The sequence below is a fragment of the Mustela erminea genome, chromosome 5 (genome assembly GCF_009829155.1).
Source record: "Mustela erminea isolate mMusErm1 chromosome 5, mMusErm1.Pri, whole genome shotgun sequence".
Taxonomy (NCBI): Eukaryota; Metazoa; Chordata; class Mammalia; order Carnivora; family Mustelidae; genus Mustela; species Mustela erminea.
Window position 1 is genome coordinate 28,208,772 of NC_045618.1, and position 16,892 is coordinate 28,225,663.

Sequence of the window (16,892 nt, forward strand, 5' to 3'; positions counted from 1 at the left end):
ATGGCGGTAAATTTAAAAATTCAAAAGAAACATAAATTTCTTAGAAACATGACTTTCCAAACAGATGAAAGAAAAAAAAAAGTAGAAAATCTGAATAATTCCATATTGGTAGGAGAAAATAATTGAATCTGTAATATAAAACCTTCCTTCAAAGAAAATCTCTATTTAGATTCACTGGTGAATTCTATAAAACGTCCAATGAAGACACAATACCAGTTTTATAAAACCACAGTAATTAAAAGTGTGGTCTGGAATAAGGATGTACAAATAGATTAACAAAGAAGAATAGTGAGAAATAAATCCTGCTATAAACTGAATCTTTTGTCCCCCCAAATTCATATATTTTTAAAATTCTTAAGTAACTTCTACACCCAATGTTGGGTTTGGACTCAAAATGCTGAGATCAAGAGTTGCATGCTCTACCACCTGAGCCAGGCAGATGCCCCTCATAATTCCTATCTTGAAATTTATGTTGGTTGCTTTGAAAGTTGATTAGGTCGTGATGGTGGAGTCTTCATGAATAGGATTTGTGTCCTTAGCAAAGAGATCCCAAAAGGTTCCTTCATCTCTTCCACTTATGTGAGGTTACAGGTCTATGAGCCAAGAAGTAGGCTCTTACCAGACACCGTATCTGCCAGCACCTTGATCTTGGGCTTCCCAGGCTTCCGAACTTTGAGAAATAAAATTCTGTTGTTTATTAGCCACCCAGTCTACGATATTCTGTTATAGCAGCCCAAATGAACAAAGACAAGCCCTCCTGCATGGTCAGTTGATACTCTGTAAAGTTGCTAAAATAATTCAATGAAAGGAGAAATGGAAAGGGTCTTTAAAAAAAAAGTGCTTCTAAATAATGCCATAACCATGTGGAAAAAACCTGAAGCTTCTCCTTTCACACACCATCTATAGAAATTAGCTCAATACGGGGGCACCTGGGTGACTCATTGGGTTGAGCCTCTGCCTTCGCTCAGGTCCTGATCGCAGGGTCTTGGGATTGAGCCCCGCATTGGGCTCTGCATCGGACTCTCTGTTCAGTGGGAAGCCTACTCCCCCTCTCTCTCTGCCTGCCTCTCTGCCTACTTGTGATCTCTCCATCAAATAAATAAATAAAATATTTAAAAAAAAAAAGAAATTAACTCAATATGGACATAGACCTAAATTGAAACCTCAAGATATAAAGAAAGGTTCCAGAAGAAAACATAAGAGCATAATTTCATAATCTTAGAGTAGATGTAGCTAAAACTTCTTAAGACAAAAAAAGTACTAACCTCTTTAGTCAATATTTTTTTAAAAAATGATAAATTGATTCTATCAAAATTGTAAAACCTCTTATCAAAAACAGTGTTATATATTTTTCCTAATTTATGTATATATGTGCATGTGTGTTTATGTATTTATATTTACATATAAAGGAAAGAATGATCCAAGTTTTATCTTATTTACACACACACACACACACACACACACTATGGTATAGTAATTCTATTTGTATGTATTTACCCAAGGGAAATGAAGATTTACCTCTACACAAAGATTTGTACATGAATGTTCTTATGATAGTGAACATTCATGATAGTGAAAACTAGATACAACTCAAAGTACATAACTGGGAAAAATGGATAAATAAATTGTGCTATATTCAGACAATGGAGTATTACTAATTATTTAAAAGGAGAAAATGACTGGTCCAAGTTTTATCACAAAATGGATGAATCTCAAAATTATTACATAATTTTACCACATAGAAAAGATAAATATTGGTTGGTGTGAGCAAGATGGCAGAATAGGAAACCCTAGGCCCTTGTTCTTCCACAGAAATACCGAGTAAACATCATACTGATCAAAGTAGCTTTGTGAGTATTCTATAGACCAGTTAAGAACCCACAGCAACATAGGGCACCTGGGTGTCTGACTCTTGATCTCAGCTCAGGCCTTGATCTCAGAGTCATGAGTGAATTCAAGCCCCCTGTTGGGGTCCACACTGAATAGAGAGCCTATTTAAGAAAAAAAAAAAAAAAGTGGGGTTGGGATGGGGAGTGCACACGTCACCTGGGTGGCTTAGCTGACTAAGCATCTGAATCTTAATTTCTGCTCAGGTCAGTGCTCTACACTCGGATCAGAGTCTGCTTAACATTCTCTCTCTCCCTCTCCTTCTGCCCTTCTCACCCCTCTCTCTGTCTCTCTCTAAAAAAGAAGAAGGAGGAAGAGGAGGATGAGGAGGAGAAGAAGGAGGAGAAGAAGGAGAAGAATCTGTAGCAACAAACAAGTACACAATCAAGAAAAAGTTGAACTCAAAACATTCTAAACAAAAATTTCATCGCATTTTTTACCACCCTTGCCGACTTCCTCCCTGGCATTGATTTAAGAGGAAGCTGCTTAATTTCTGGTCCCTCCCTTAGGGTGAAAGGAAAAAAGTGGGAGTTGTCTACAATGTTATGACTCATCTGGGGGTTGTTGGGGGAACTGGTTTTTGTCTTGCCTGGCTCAGAGTGGTGACAGAAATGGTGGATTAGTTTGGATATCAGGTTGGAGGCTGATGAAAGACAAGACTCCCTCCTTTCCTTTCTGAGTCTCCCAGACACTCTGTCTCTATCTGCACTCCCTCTATATTTTCAGTAAACTCCACTTTTACCTCCTGCTATCTCAAGTTTGATTTCCATATGCGTAGCCCTGCTGACTGGTCCTGCAGGACTCTCTCTGGGACCCTGGAGCCAGCCTGCCAGCATCGCCACTACATCATATACATGTTTAAACAAAAATTACAAGCATACTAACACGCAAAAAACAGTTTAAAGTGGTAGAGCAAGCAAAAGAACCAGACTCACATATGGCAGGGATGTTGGAATTATCAGAGTACGATTTTTAAAAACTATTATTAAAATGCTAAGGACATATTGTCCAAGTATTCTATTTCCTTATTTGGTCAAAAATCATTTGACCACTTATCTGAGGGTTTCTTTATGAGATTTCTATTCTATTTCATTGGTCTATATGTCTGTCTTTGTGCCAGTACCACATGGTTATGATTACTGTATGTTATGATCATTATAGCTTTGTAGTAAGTTTTAAAAAAATCAATCTGACCTAAAAAACACATACAGAACACTACTCAACAACAGAAGAATACACATTTTTCTTAAGTGTATAAGGAACTTTCTCCATAATAGACCAGATGTTGGGCTACAAAATAAGTCTTTAGAAAATTTAAAAGACTGCAATCATACAAAACATCTTTTTTCATAATGATGAAACTGGAAATCAACACCAGAAGGAGCTCTCTGCTCTGTTTAATACATAGTGGCATCTTCTGGTGCAATGCCAGCCATGTCCCTGACACATGATGGTGAAGGTTGGAATAAAAGAATTTTGGCCATATTGGGCACCTGTTTACCAGGGCTGCTTTTAAGTCTGGAAAAGTGGACCACTAATGATCCCTTCACTGACCTCAACTACATGGTCTTCATGTTCCAGTATGAGTCCACCCACTGCAAATTCAACAGCATGATTAAGACAGAGAATGGGAAACTTATTGTCAATGAAAACCCCATCTCCATCTTCCATGAATGATATCCTGCCAACATCAAATAGGGTGATGCTGGTGCTGAGTTTGTTATGGAGTCTCTTCCCCACCATGGAGAAGGCTGGGGCTCCCTTGATGGGTAGGGCCAACAAGGTCATCATCTCTGCCCTTTCTGCTTATGTCCCTATGTTTGTGATGGGTGTGAACCATAAGTATGACCACTTATTCAAGATTATCCACAATGTCTCCTGTACCATCAACTATTTGACCCTTCTGGCCATGGTCATTCATGATAGCTTTGGTGTCATGGAGGGACTGATGACCACAGTCCATGCCCACACTGCCACCCAGAAGACCATGGATGGCCCCTCTGGGAAGCTGTGGCATGATGGCTGAGGGCCTGTACAGAAAACCATCCCTGCTTCTACTAGCACTGCCAAGGTTATAAACAAGGTCATCCCTGAAATGAATGAGAAGCTTAATGTCATGGTCTTAAATGTCCCCATAACCAATGTGTCAGTCATGGATCTGACCTGCTTCCTGGAGAAAGCTGCCAAATATGATGATATCAAGAAAGTGGTGAAGCAGGCATCAGAGGGTCCCTTCAAGGGCATTCTGGGCTACACTGAAGACCAAGGTGTCTCCTACAACTTCAACAGTGACACCCACTCTTCCACTTTCAATGCCAGGGCTGGCATTGCTCTCAATGACCACTGTGTCAAGCTCATTTCCTAGTATGACAATGAATTTGGCTACATCAAATGGATGGTAGACCTTACAGTCCACATGACCTCTAAAGAATAAGAGTGCCCTGGACCACCTGTCCCACCGAGAGCAAGAGGAAGAGAGAGGTCTTCAGCTGCTGGAGAGTCTTGGCTCCAATTCATCCCCCAACACCCTGAGAATCTCCCCAGCCCTACACAGTTTCCATCCTAGACCCTCTGAAGAAGGGGAGGGACTTGGGGAGCTCTACCTTGTCATATACTATCAATACCATCAATATAAAGTATATTGTACAAAGCCCTCCCTCTAAAAAAAAATAACAGAAGGAAAATGGAAATATCCACAAATATATGAAAATAAAAAATACACTCAAATACCAATGAAGAAATCAGAAGAGAAATTAGAGAGGCAGCTGGGTGATACAATTTGTTGGGCATGCAACTCTTGGTTTCAGCTCAGGTCATGAAACCAGGGTCCTAGGATTGAACCTTAGGTTGGGCTCTACACTCAGGGCAGAGTTTGCTTGAGATTCTCTCTCCCTCTCCCTCTGCTCTCCCACTCCTACTCTCTCTCTCTAAAATAAATAAATGAATCTTAAAAAAAAAAAGAGAGAGAGAGAGAAATTATGGGGTACCTTGGTAGCTCAGTGGTTTAAAGCCTCTGCCTTCAGATCATGATCCCAGGGTCCTGGGATCGAGCCCCACATTGGGCTTTCTGCTCAGCAGGGAGCCTGCTTCCTCCTCTCTCTCTGCCTGCCTCTCAGCCTACTTGTGATCTCTGTCTGTCAAATAAATAAATAAAATCTTTAAAAAAAAAGCGAAATTAGAAAATATTTTGAAACAAATGAAAATGAAAACACATCCTTGTCGTGTTTCTGATCTCAACGGGAAGGCTGCAAGCTTTTTCCCATTGAAGATTATATTTGCTGTGGGTCTTTCATAGATAGATTTGATGAAGTTCAGGAATTCCCTCTATCCCTATACTTTGAAGCGTTTTAATCAGGAACGGATGCTGGATTTTGTCAAATGCTTTTTCTGCATCGATTGAGAGGACCATGTGATTCTTCTCTCTTCTCATATTAATTTGTTGTATCACATTGATTGATTTGCAAATGTTGAACCATCCTTGTAGCCCAGGGATGAATCCCACCTGGTCATGGTGGATAATCTTTTTAATGTGCTGTTAGATCCTGTTTGCTAGGATCTTTTTGAGAATCTTAGCATCCATATTCATCAGTGATATTGGCCTGAAATTCTCCTCTTTGACTTTTGGGACTTCATCAAAATCAAAAGCTTCTGCACAGCAAAGGAAACAGTCAACAAAACAAAGAGGCAACCCACGGAATGGGAGAAGATATTTGCAAATGACACTACAGACAAAAGGTTGATATCCAGGATCTATCAAGAACTCCTCAAACTCAACACATACAAAACAGGTAATCATATCAAAAAATGGGCAGAAGATATGAGCAGACACTTCTCCAATGAAGACATACAAATGGTTATCAGACACATGAAAAAATACTCATCATCACTGGCCCTCAGGGAGATTCAAATGAAAACCACATTGAGATACCACCTTACACCAGTTAGAATGGCCAAAATTAGCAAGACAGGAAACAACATGTGTTGGGGGGGATGTGGAGAAAGGGGAACCCTCTTCCACTGTTGGTGGGAATGCAAGTTGGTGCAGCCTCTTTGGAGAACAGTGTGGAGATTCCTCAAGAAATTAAAAATAAAGCTTCCCTATGGCCCTGCAATTTTACTATTGGGTATGTACCCCAAAGATACAGATGTAGTGAAAAGAAGGGCCATCTGTACCCCAATGTTTATAGCAGCAATGGCCATGATCGCCAAACTGTGGAAAGAACCCAGATGCCTTTCAACAGAGAAATGGATAAGGAAGATGTGGTCCATATACATGATGGAGTATTATGCCTCCATCAGAAAGGACGAATACCCAACTTTTGTAGCAACATGGACGGGACTGGAAGAGATTATGCTGAGTGAAATAAGTCAAGCAGAGAGAGTCAATTATCATATGGTTTCACTTATTTGTGGAGCATAACAAATAACATGGAGGATATGGGGAGTTAGAGAGGAGAAGGGAGTTGAGGGAAATTGGAAGGGGAGGTGAACCATGAGAGACTATGGACTCTGAAAAACAATCTGAGGGTTTTGAAGGGACAGGGGGTGGGAGGTTGAGGTACCAGGTGGTGGGTATTATAGAGGGCATGGATTGAATGGAGCACTGGGTGTGGTGCAGAAATAATAAATACTGTTATGTTGAAAATAAATAAAAAATAAATTTAAAAGCATTAATGAATTTATTGTTGGGTTTTAAAAATAAGCTTTAATGTCAATGGTATACCTATGCAAAATTAAAATGTAATTCTTTCTTTTGTTGAAAAAAAAAAGAAAATGAAAACACGTCATACCAAAACTTGTAAGAAGCAGTTCCCATTTCAGGAATAGAATCTAGCGATTCATCACCCACATATAACACCCATTGCTCACCCCCAAAAGTGCCTTCCTTGAAACCCATAACCTATTTAACCCATCGCCCCACCTGCCACCCCTCCAGCAACCCGCAGTTTGTCCTCTTAACCATAGTCTCCTGTGATTTGCCTTCATCTCTGTTTTTATCTTATTTTACTTTTCCTCCTCTTCCCTTATGTTCATCTGTTTTGTTTCTTAAATTCCACATATGAGTGACATCATCTGACATCAGTCTTTCTCTGACTGACTTATTTCATTTAGCATAATACCCTCTAGTTCCATCCACATTGTTTCAACTAGCAAGATTTCATTCTTTTGGTGGCTAAGTAATATTCAGTATATATATATATATATATATATATATATATATATATATATATCACATCTTCTTTATCTAGTTATCTGTCAATGGACATCTGGGCTTTCTATATTTTGGCTACTGTGGACTTTGCAGTTATAAAAATTGGGGTGCATGTGCCCCTTTGAATCACTATATTTGTACCTTTTGGATAAATACCAAGTAGTGCAATTGCTGGGTCATAGGGTAGTTCAATTTTTAACGTTATGAGGGAGCTCCAAACTGTTTTCCAGAGTGACTGAACCAGTTTACATCCCACCAACAGTATGAGTGCACCCCTTTTTCCACATTCTAGCTAATGTCTGTTGTTACCTGAGTTGTTGATATTATCCATTCAGACTGGTGTGAGGTGATATCTCATTGTGGTTTTGATTTGTATTTCCCTGATGCTGAGTGATGTTGAGCAATCTGCATGTGTCTGTTAGCCATTTGTATGTCTTCTCTGGAGAAATGTGTTTTCATGTCTTCTGCCCATTTCTTGACTGGATTTTTTCTTTGTTTTTTTGGGTGTTCAGGTTGATAAATTTTATATATATATATATATATATGAATGATACTAGCCCTTTATCCGACAAGACATTTGTGTGCTCGCTTCGGCAGTACATATACTGAAGTTGGAATGATACAGAGAAGATTAGCAAGACATTTGCAAATATATTCTCATATTCTGTAGGTTGCCTTTTAGTTTTGTTGGCTGTTTCTTTGTTATGCAGAAGCTTTTTATCTTGATAAAGTCCCAAAGTTGTTTCTCTTGCCTTTGGAGATGTGTCTAGAAAGAAGTTGCTGTGGCCGAGGTCAAAGAGGTTATTGTCTGTGTTCTCTTCTAGGATTTTGATGGATTCCTGTCTCACAGGACAGGAAGGCCTTTCACCCATTTTGAGTATTTTTGTGTTTACGGTGTAAAGACAGTGTCCAGTTTCATTCTACCTGTGGCTGTCCAGTTTTCCCAATAATATTTGTTGAGGAGACTGTCTTTTTTGCATTGAATATTCATTCTTGCTTTCTCAAAGAGTAGTTGACCATACAGTTGAGGGTCCATTTCTGGATTCTCTGTTCTGTTCCATTGATCTATGTGTCTGTTTTTATGCCAGTACCATACTGTCTTGATGACTACAGCTTTGTAATGTAGCCTAAAGTCCAGTATTGTGATGCCTCCAGCTTTGGTTTTCTTTTTTTACTTTCCTTTGGCTATTTGGAGTCTTTCCTGGTTTCCATACAAATTTCCATACAAATTTTAGCATCAGTTGTTCCAGCCCTGTGAAAAATGGTGATGGTATTTTGGTAAGAATTGCATTAAATGTGTAGATTGCTTTGTGTAGTATAGACATTTTAACAATGTTTGTTCTTCCAATCCATGAACATGGAATGCTTTTCATATTTTTCTTTGTGTCCTCTTCAATTCCTTTCATAAGTGTTCTATAGTTGTCAGAGTATGGATCTTTACCTCTTTAGTTAGGTTTATTCCTAGTTATCATTTTGGTTTTTTGTGTAATTGCAAATAGGATCAATTCCTTGATTACTTTTTCTGATGCTTCATTGTTGGCGTGTAGAAATGCAACAGACTTCTGTGTGTTGATTTTATATCCTGAAACTTTGCTGAAATCCTATATCAGTTCTAGCAATTTTGGGGTGGAGTCTTTGGGTTTTCTACAAAGAGTATTATGTCATCTGCAAAGAGTGGAAGTTTGACTTCTTTGCTGATTGGATGCCTTTTACTTATTTTTGTTGTCTGATTGCTGAGGCTAGTACTTCTAGTACTATGTTGAATAACAGTGGTGAGAGTAGACATCCCGGTTGTGTTCCTTACCTTAGGGGAAAAGCTCTCATTTTCCCCTCTTGAGGATGATACTAGCTGTGGGCTTTTCATATATGGCTTTTATGGTATTGAGGCATGTTCCTTATATCCCTACACAGCAGAGAGTTTTTATCAAGGATAGAGCTGTGTATGGAGGATATGGGGAGTTAGAGAGGAGAAGGGAGTTGGGGGAAATTGGAACGGGAGGTGTACCATGAGAGACTATGGACTCTAAAAAACAATTTGAAGGGTTTGAATTAGTGGGTGGGTGGGAGGTTGGGGTACCAGGTGGTGGGTATTACAGAGGGCACGGATTGCATGGAGCACTGGGTGTGGTGAAAAAATAATGAATACTGTTATGCCGAAAATAAATAAAAAATAATTTTTTTTTAAAAAAAGGATAGAGCTGTGTTTTGTCAAATGTTTTTCTGCATCTATTGAGAAGACCATATGTTTCTTGTCTTTTCTTTTATTAATTTGCTGTATCACATTGTTTGATTTGTGGATGTTGAACCAACCTTGCACCCCAGGAATAAATCTGACTTGGTCATGGTGAATAATCTTTTTAATGTACTGTTGGATCTTATTAGCTAGTATCTTGGTAAGAATTTTTCCATCCATCTTCATCAGAAATTTGGTCTGTAATTCTCCTTTTTGGTGAGGTTCTTTTTCTGGTTTGGGAATCAAAGTAATTCTGGCTTCATAGAATGAGTTTGGAGATTTTCCTTCCATTTATATTTTTTGAGACAGTTTCAGAAGATTAAGTATTAATTCTTCTTTAAATGTTTGGTAGAATTCTATTAGCAGGTCATCTGGCCCTGGATTCTTGTTTGTTGGGAGATTTTTTTTTTCAAGAGAATATTAAATCGTTTATTGATTACACATGATAATGGATGATACACAAGCTTCAATCCCATCTATAATTTTATCTGATACCATAATTCAATTTAGATATATTGCATAGCAATTAGATATATTGCACAGCACATTAACTGTCAGTTCAACTACACCAAAGTTTGTGGAGACAATGGCTTCTGTGCCCAAGCAGGTTGCAAATAAATTTCGAATGGAACCTGGCATCACCCTGAAGGAATTCTAACTTCACACTGTTGGGGTAGTATACCAAGATGGCTCCAGAGTAGACTAACTTTACACAGCACATTTAAAAAAAAGACACATTTATTCAGCGTCATGATCAGACTATTACATTTAGCAATCAACAGCATGGGTGCAAAAAAAAAAAATCTACATTAAAACCCTTTGTTGGAATGATTTACACTTTCCACAGAACAGAAACTAAAATAACCTGTTATGCATTAGTCACAAATACAGTCCTCGAGTTTTTTTGCCCATACACATGAGTATTGTCTAAAACATGTTTTCTTTGTAGCAGCTAGGCCCTGCCACCACTGTGTTTGGCTGAGTTCACAAATCTGTTGTAACCTGTAGCTTCCCTGTCACTTCTCTGGCTCTCCTCTCCTTCCAAGCTTTGTTCCCTGGCAGTAATTAAAACCTTCTGCCACTGCCATAGCTGCTGCTGCTGCTGGAACCACCATAGCCACCTTGGTTTTGTGGTTTGGCGAAGTATTGGCCTCCACCACCATAAGGGCCAGAGCTTCTGCCTCCAAAATTGTCTCCTTTCATGGGTCCAAAATTTGAGGATTGATTGTTGTAATTGCCAAAATCATTATAGCTTCCGCCACCTCCAAAGTTGCTTCCATCATTGCCAAATCTGTTATAGCCATCCGCACTGCCACACCACCTCGAATGCCACCAAAGCCACCTCGACCACTAAAGTTTCCTCCGTGACCAAAGTTGTCATTCCCACCAAAACCACCTCCACAACCACCACCAAAGTTTCCAGAACCACTTCGACCTCTTTGGCTGGATGAAGCACTAGCCATCTCTTGCTTAGAGAGCGCTTTCCTTACTTCACAGTTGTGGCCATTCACAGTATGGTATTTTTGAATGACAATCTTGTCTACAGAATCATGGTCATCAAATGTTACAAAAGCAAAACACCTCTTTTTGCCACTGCCTCAGTCAGTCATGATCTCAATCACTTCGATTTTCCCATACTGTTCAAAATAATCTCTTAGATGATGTTCTTCAGTGTCTTCTTTAATACCACCAACAAAAATCTTTTTCACAGTTAAGTGGGCACCAGGTCTTTGAGAATCTTCTCTTGAGACAGCCCTCTTTGGTTCCACAACTCTTCCATCCACCTTCTGTGGCCTTGCATTTATGGCTGCATCCACCTCCTCCACAGTGGTGTATGTGACAAACCCAAAGCCTCTGGAGCACTTGGTGTTCGGATCTCTCATTACCACACAGCCCGTAAGTGTTCCCCATTGCTCAAAATGGCTCCTCAGACTCTCATTGGTTGTTTCAAAGCTCAGACCTCTGATGAAGAGCTTCTGGAGCTGTTCAGGCTCTTTGGGAAACTGACTTAGACATGACGGCGGTGAGAGGGGAGACTTTAACGATGCTTACTAGGCGGCGTCCACGGGCAGAAAGCTGTTGGGAGATTTTTGATTACTTATTCAATGTCTTTGCTGATTATGGGTCTGCTCAGGTTTTCTATTTCTTCCTGTGTCAGTTTTGGTAGTTTATGTTTCTAGGAATGCCTCAATTTCTTCCAAATTGCCTAATTTGTTGCCAGTATAATTGCTCATAATATTCTCTTATAATTGTGTTTCTTTGGTATTGGCTCTGATCTCCTTTTTCATTCATTATTTTATAGTTTTGGGTGATTTCTCTTTTCTTTTGGACAAATCTGGCTAGGGGTTTATCAATCTTATTAATTCTTTCAAAGAACCAGATTCTAATTTCAGTGCTGTTCCATTTTTAAAAAAATTTCTGTCATTGGTTCATGTTCTAATCTTTATTATTTCCCTTCTCCTGCTGGATTTTGGCTTTATTTGCTATTCCTCTTTTGCCTCCTTTAGATGTAAGGTTAGATTGTGTATTTGATGTTTTTCTTGTTTCTTGAGAAAGGACTATATTGTTATGTACTTCCCTCTTAGGACCACCATTGCTGCATCCCAAAGGTCCTAAACTGTCCGTGTTTTCATTTTCATGTACTTTTAAAAAGATTTTATTTATTTCTTTGACAGTCACAGATCACAAGCAGGCAGAGAGGCAGGCAGAGAGAGAGGGGAAGCAGGCTCCCTGCTGAGCAGAGAGCCCAACAGGGGGCTCAATCCCAGGACCCTAAGACCATGACCCGAACCAAAGGCAGAGGCCCAACCCACTGAGCTACCCAGGCTCCCCTCATTTTCATTTATTTTTAAAATTCTTCTTTAAGTTCCTGCTTGACCCATTCATTCCTTAGTAGGATGCTCTTTAACCTCCATGTATTTGTGTTCCTTCCAAATTTTCTCCTGTAATTGAGTTCAAGTTTTAAAGTGTTGTAATTTGAATACACATGGAATAATTACAATCTTTTGGTACCAGCTGAGACCTGATTTGTAGCCCAGTATATTATCTATTCTGAAGGATGTTCTATGTGCAGTTGACAAGAATGTGTATTCTGTTAGGAGGAAATGTTCTAAATATGACTATAAAGTCCATCTGGTCCTTTGTGTCATTCAAAGCCCTTGATTCTTCATTGATCTACTAAGATGATCTGTCCATTATTGTGAGTGGGGTATTAAAGTGCCCTACTATTGTATTATTATCAATGTGTTTCTTTAATTTGGTTATTAGTTGGTTTATATAATTAGCTGCTCCCTGGTTAGAAGCATAAATATTTATAACTTAGATCTTCTTGTTGGATAGAGCCCTTTATTGTGATATAACGTCCTTTTTTTTTTTAAATTTTATTTATTTATTTGACAGAGAGAGATCACAAGCAGGCAGAGAGAGAGAAGGAAGCAGGCTCTCCGCTGAGCAGAGAGCCCGATGCGGGGCTCAATCCCAGGACCCTGAGATCATGACCTGAGCCGAAGGCAGAGGCCTTAACCCACTGAGCCACCCAGGCACCCCTATAATGTCCTTTTTATCTCTTATTACAGTCTTTGGTTTAAAAGCTAATTTATCTGAGATAAAGATTGCTATTCCAGATTCTTTTGATGTCCATTAGTATGATAAATAGTTCTCTATCCCCCCACTTTCAATCTGGAGGTGTCTTTGGGTATAAAATAGGTCTCTTATAGATAGCATATTTATGGGTCTTTTTAAAAAAAAATCCATTCTGATATCTTATGTCTTTTGATTGGAGCATTTAGCCCATTTGCATTCAGAGTAATTATTGAAAGTTATGAATTTAGTGCTGTTGTATTGCCTATGAAGTCACTGTTCCTGTAGACTCTGTTCCTTTCTGGTCTATGTTTCCTTTGGACTCTCTCTTCATTCAAAGGATCCTCTTTAGTATTTCTTGCAGGACTGGTTTGATGTTCACAAATTCCTTTAGTTTTTGTTTCTCTGAGAAACTCTTTATCTCTCCTTCTATTCTGAATGGCAGCCTTGCTGGATAAAGTGTTCTTGGCAGCATATTTTTCCCATTTAGCACCTTGAATATATCATTCCAGTCCTTTCTGGATTACCAGGTCTCTGTGGACAGGTCTGTCACCAGCCCTAGTGTCAAAGACCTCTCATCCCCAGCTTCTTTCAGGATTTTCTCTTTATCTCTGACACTTATAAGCTTCACTATTATATGTCAAGGAGTTGACCTATTTTTTATTGATTTTAAGGTGTAGGTGTTCCCTCTGCTTCATGGATTTGAATGCTTGTTGTTTCCTTCCCAAGATTAGGGAAGTTCTCAGCTATAATTTGTTCAAATAAACCTCTGGCCCTCTCTCTCTTCATTTTCTGAGACTCTTATTATCTGGATATTATTTTGCTTTATGGAATCACTTACTTCTTGAAGCCTCCCTTTGTGATCCAGTAGTTGTTTTTCTCTCTTCTTTTCAGCTTTTTAAATTTCCATTACTTTATCTTCTTATCACTGACTTCTCTTCTACCTCATTTTCCTTTCTGTTAATGCCTCTTTTATTGACTGCATCTCAGAAATAGTTTTAATTTCAGCCTGATTAGATTTTAGTTCTTTTGGTTCTACAGGAAGGGATTATCTAGTGTCTTCTATGCTTTTTTCAAGCCCAGCCAGTATCATCTTCATAATCATTGCTTTAAATTCCAGTTCAGACATGTTACTTATTTCCATATTGATTAAATCCCTGGCAGAGAATACTACCTCCTGTTCTTTCTTTTGCAGCGATCATATGTGGAATTTAGGAAACAAAATAGATGAACACACGGAAAGGGAAGAAAAAATAAAATAAGATGAAATGGAGAGGGTAACAAACCATGAGAGACTCTTAACTATAGGAAACATACTGAGGGTTACTGTAAGGGAGGTGGGTGGGAGGAAGGTATAATCTGGTGGTAGGCATTAAAGAGGGCACTTGAACTAATGAGCATGGTGTTTTATGCACCTGATGAATCACTAAATTCTACCTCTGGAACTAATAATACAATATATGTTATTTCAAATTGAATTTAAATAAAAAAAATTTAAAACCAGCTAAATTGAGGAAACAGCAAAGGACTTGAATAAATATTCTCCAAAGAAGATATGCAAATGCCTAATAAGCACAGGAAAAGATGTTCAACATCACTAATTATTAGAGAACTGTAAATCAAAACAACAGTGAAATTATACCTCACCCACATTAAGATGGTTACTAGAAGTGAAATAACCACCCTCCCATCCCACCACCAAAAAAACAGAAAATAGCCATTGTTGATGTGGATATGGAAAAATTGGAACCCTTATGTGTCACAAGTGGGAATGTAAAATGGTGCAGATGCTATAAAAGAGAGGTATGCTCTCTCCTCGAAAAAATGAACATAGAATCACCATATGATCTAGCAATTTCATTTCTGGGTATATATGTAAAACAACTGAAAATAGGGTCTCAAAGGGCTATTTGTACAACCATATTTATATTAGCTTTTTTCACTATGGTCAAAAAGTGGAAATAACCCAACTATCCACCAACAGATGAAGGGATAAACAAAATGTGATATATACATACCAGGAAATGATATTCAGTCTTAAAAAGAAATGAAATTCTGATGCATGCTATGTGGATGAACCCTGATCATAAATTTTTAAAAGATTTTATTTGATAGAAAGAGAGCGAGAGCACAAGCAGGGGAAGTGAGAGGCAGAGGAAGAAGTGACTCCCCACTGAGCAAGGGAGCCAAATGTGGTACTCAGTCCCAGGATCCTAGGATCGTAACTCAAGCTGAAGGCAGATGCTCAACTGACAGCCACTGAGACATCACCTTGATCATAATTTTTAAAAAATAACAGAAAAATCCTCAATTAAATACTAGCAAATGGAATTCCACAACATACAAAAAGTTTTACACCATAATGTGTACATATGTGTACATACGTACAATGGGATTTATCCTAGGAAATCAGTTATTTAAACATAAAAAAATTAATTAACATCATTATCAGTAGATTAATAACAAAAATCACACAATCAACTCAATGATACAGAAAAAGCATTTGATCAAACCCAGTAACCTTTCATGATAAAAACATTTAACAAACTATGAATGGAAGTGAACTTCTGCAACATGAGGAAAGGCATCTATAGACATCTAACACACAGACTGGATACTTTTCCCATAAGATTACTTCCACTGAGCATTGTACTTAAATTCTACCTAAGATAATTAGAAAAAAATGAAAAGTATCTGTACAGGAAAAGAAAAGGTAAAAACTATCTCTACTAGCAAATGAGATAATTTTGTGTGTAGAAAATCTTTAAGAGTCCACTAAAAAACTACAAGAACCAATATATGAGTTTAGCAAGGTTGCAAGATACAAGATCAGTATCTAAAAATTAATTGTATTTGTATGTACTTGCAATGAACAATCTGGGAAGGAAATAAAACAATTCCATTCACAATAATATCAAGATGAATAAAATTATTAGGAGTAAATGTAACCAAGGAGGTTAAAGACTTGTATACTGAAAGCTATAAAATGTTGAGGAAAGGAATTAAAAATAATCTAAGTAAATTCTATTAAGGCAGCTGCTCCAGGATGATGATAGAACCAGTTAAATCCAAGAGCATGGGCCCATTGGTGCATTTTTTTTTTCCTAAGTGAGTTCATTGATCAGAAAGAATGTTGTGTCTAAAACCATAATGACAGATAAGTGTGTTTATTGTGGAAAACTTTGGAAACCAGAAAACATTTTCCTCATTGCAAATGTTTCTATAACAACTTTCTCCATCTTCTCCTTCTATTTCTCTTGGCCAGATCTGTCTCAAACTGACTCTTGTGTATTTCTGTCATGCAAGCACTCAACTCAAACATTCATAAAACTATTTTCACCTCTCCCTCCCAGCCTCCATATCTGCTCAGCCACATTTATCACCATCTCATGGAAGGGTACCAATCTTCATCCAGTTGCTTAAACTATAAAATGAAGACTCATTCTCCTTTTTCATTTAAATGAAGACTCATTCTTTACTCCTCCCCCTCATCCTCCATTTGTAATCAAATTTGGCTTGGATTTGAATCTAGTTTATTGGTTTAGATAGAAAGAACAGTTGTGAGGTAAGTGCTGATGAAGATCATTGGTGCCTCTCAGGGCAACTATCTTAGTGAGGACTATTAGAGCAAAGAAGCGCTAACATCCTCAGGCAGTGGTTGAAAGCTGTTTGGGTTGTCAAAGAAGATTCAGCAGACTTTAGAAGTTTGATATCCCCAGCTTCATTTGGGATCGTCCCATATGGCCCCATTCCAATTTTTAGGACCCCATCCTTCCCAATCAATTTCCTAACTTTAACAAGAGACACTGTGAAGTTAGGAATTTGAATTATATTGTAATTCAGCTACTCAGTAAAGATGGTAGGTTTGATTTTCAGAAATCTCGGGCTTGCAGAGTATAAGATTTCTTTCAGGGCCAGTATAGAAGCTTTTAGGTCCTTTATACAGAGCTTTGGCTGGAAGTTTGAGGCTTTCAACTCTGT

The 16,892-nt window shown here is 38.3% G+C and overlaps 1 non-coding gene and 1 pseudogene across 1 annotated transcript; both read left to right on the forward strand.

Moving 5' to 3' along the window:
* Window positions 1-3,368: 3,368 nt before the first annotated feature.
* LOC116589904 lies at window positions 3,369-4,321 on the forward strand (annotated as a pseudogene).
* Window positions 4,322-7,680: 3,359 nt separating this feature from the next.
* Window positions 7,681-7,785, forward strand: LOC116592186. Its single transcript, XR_004286359.1, has one exon. It is a non-coding gene; the product is annotated as a U6 spliceosomal RNA (small nuclear RNA).
* The last annotated feature ends 9,107 nt before the right edge of the window (window positions 7,786-16,892 follow it).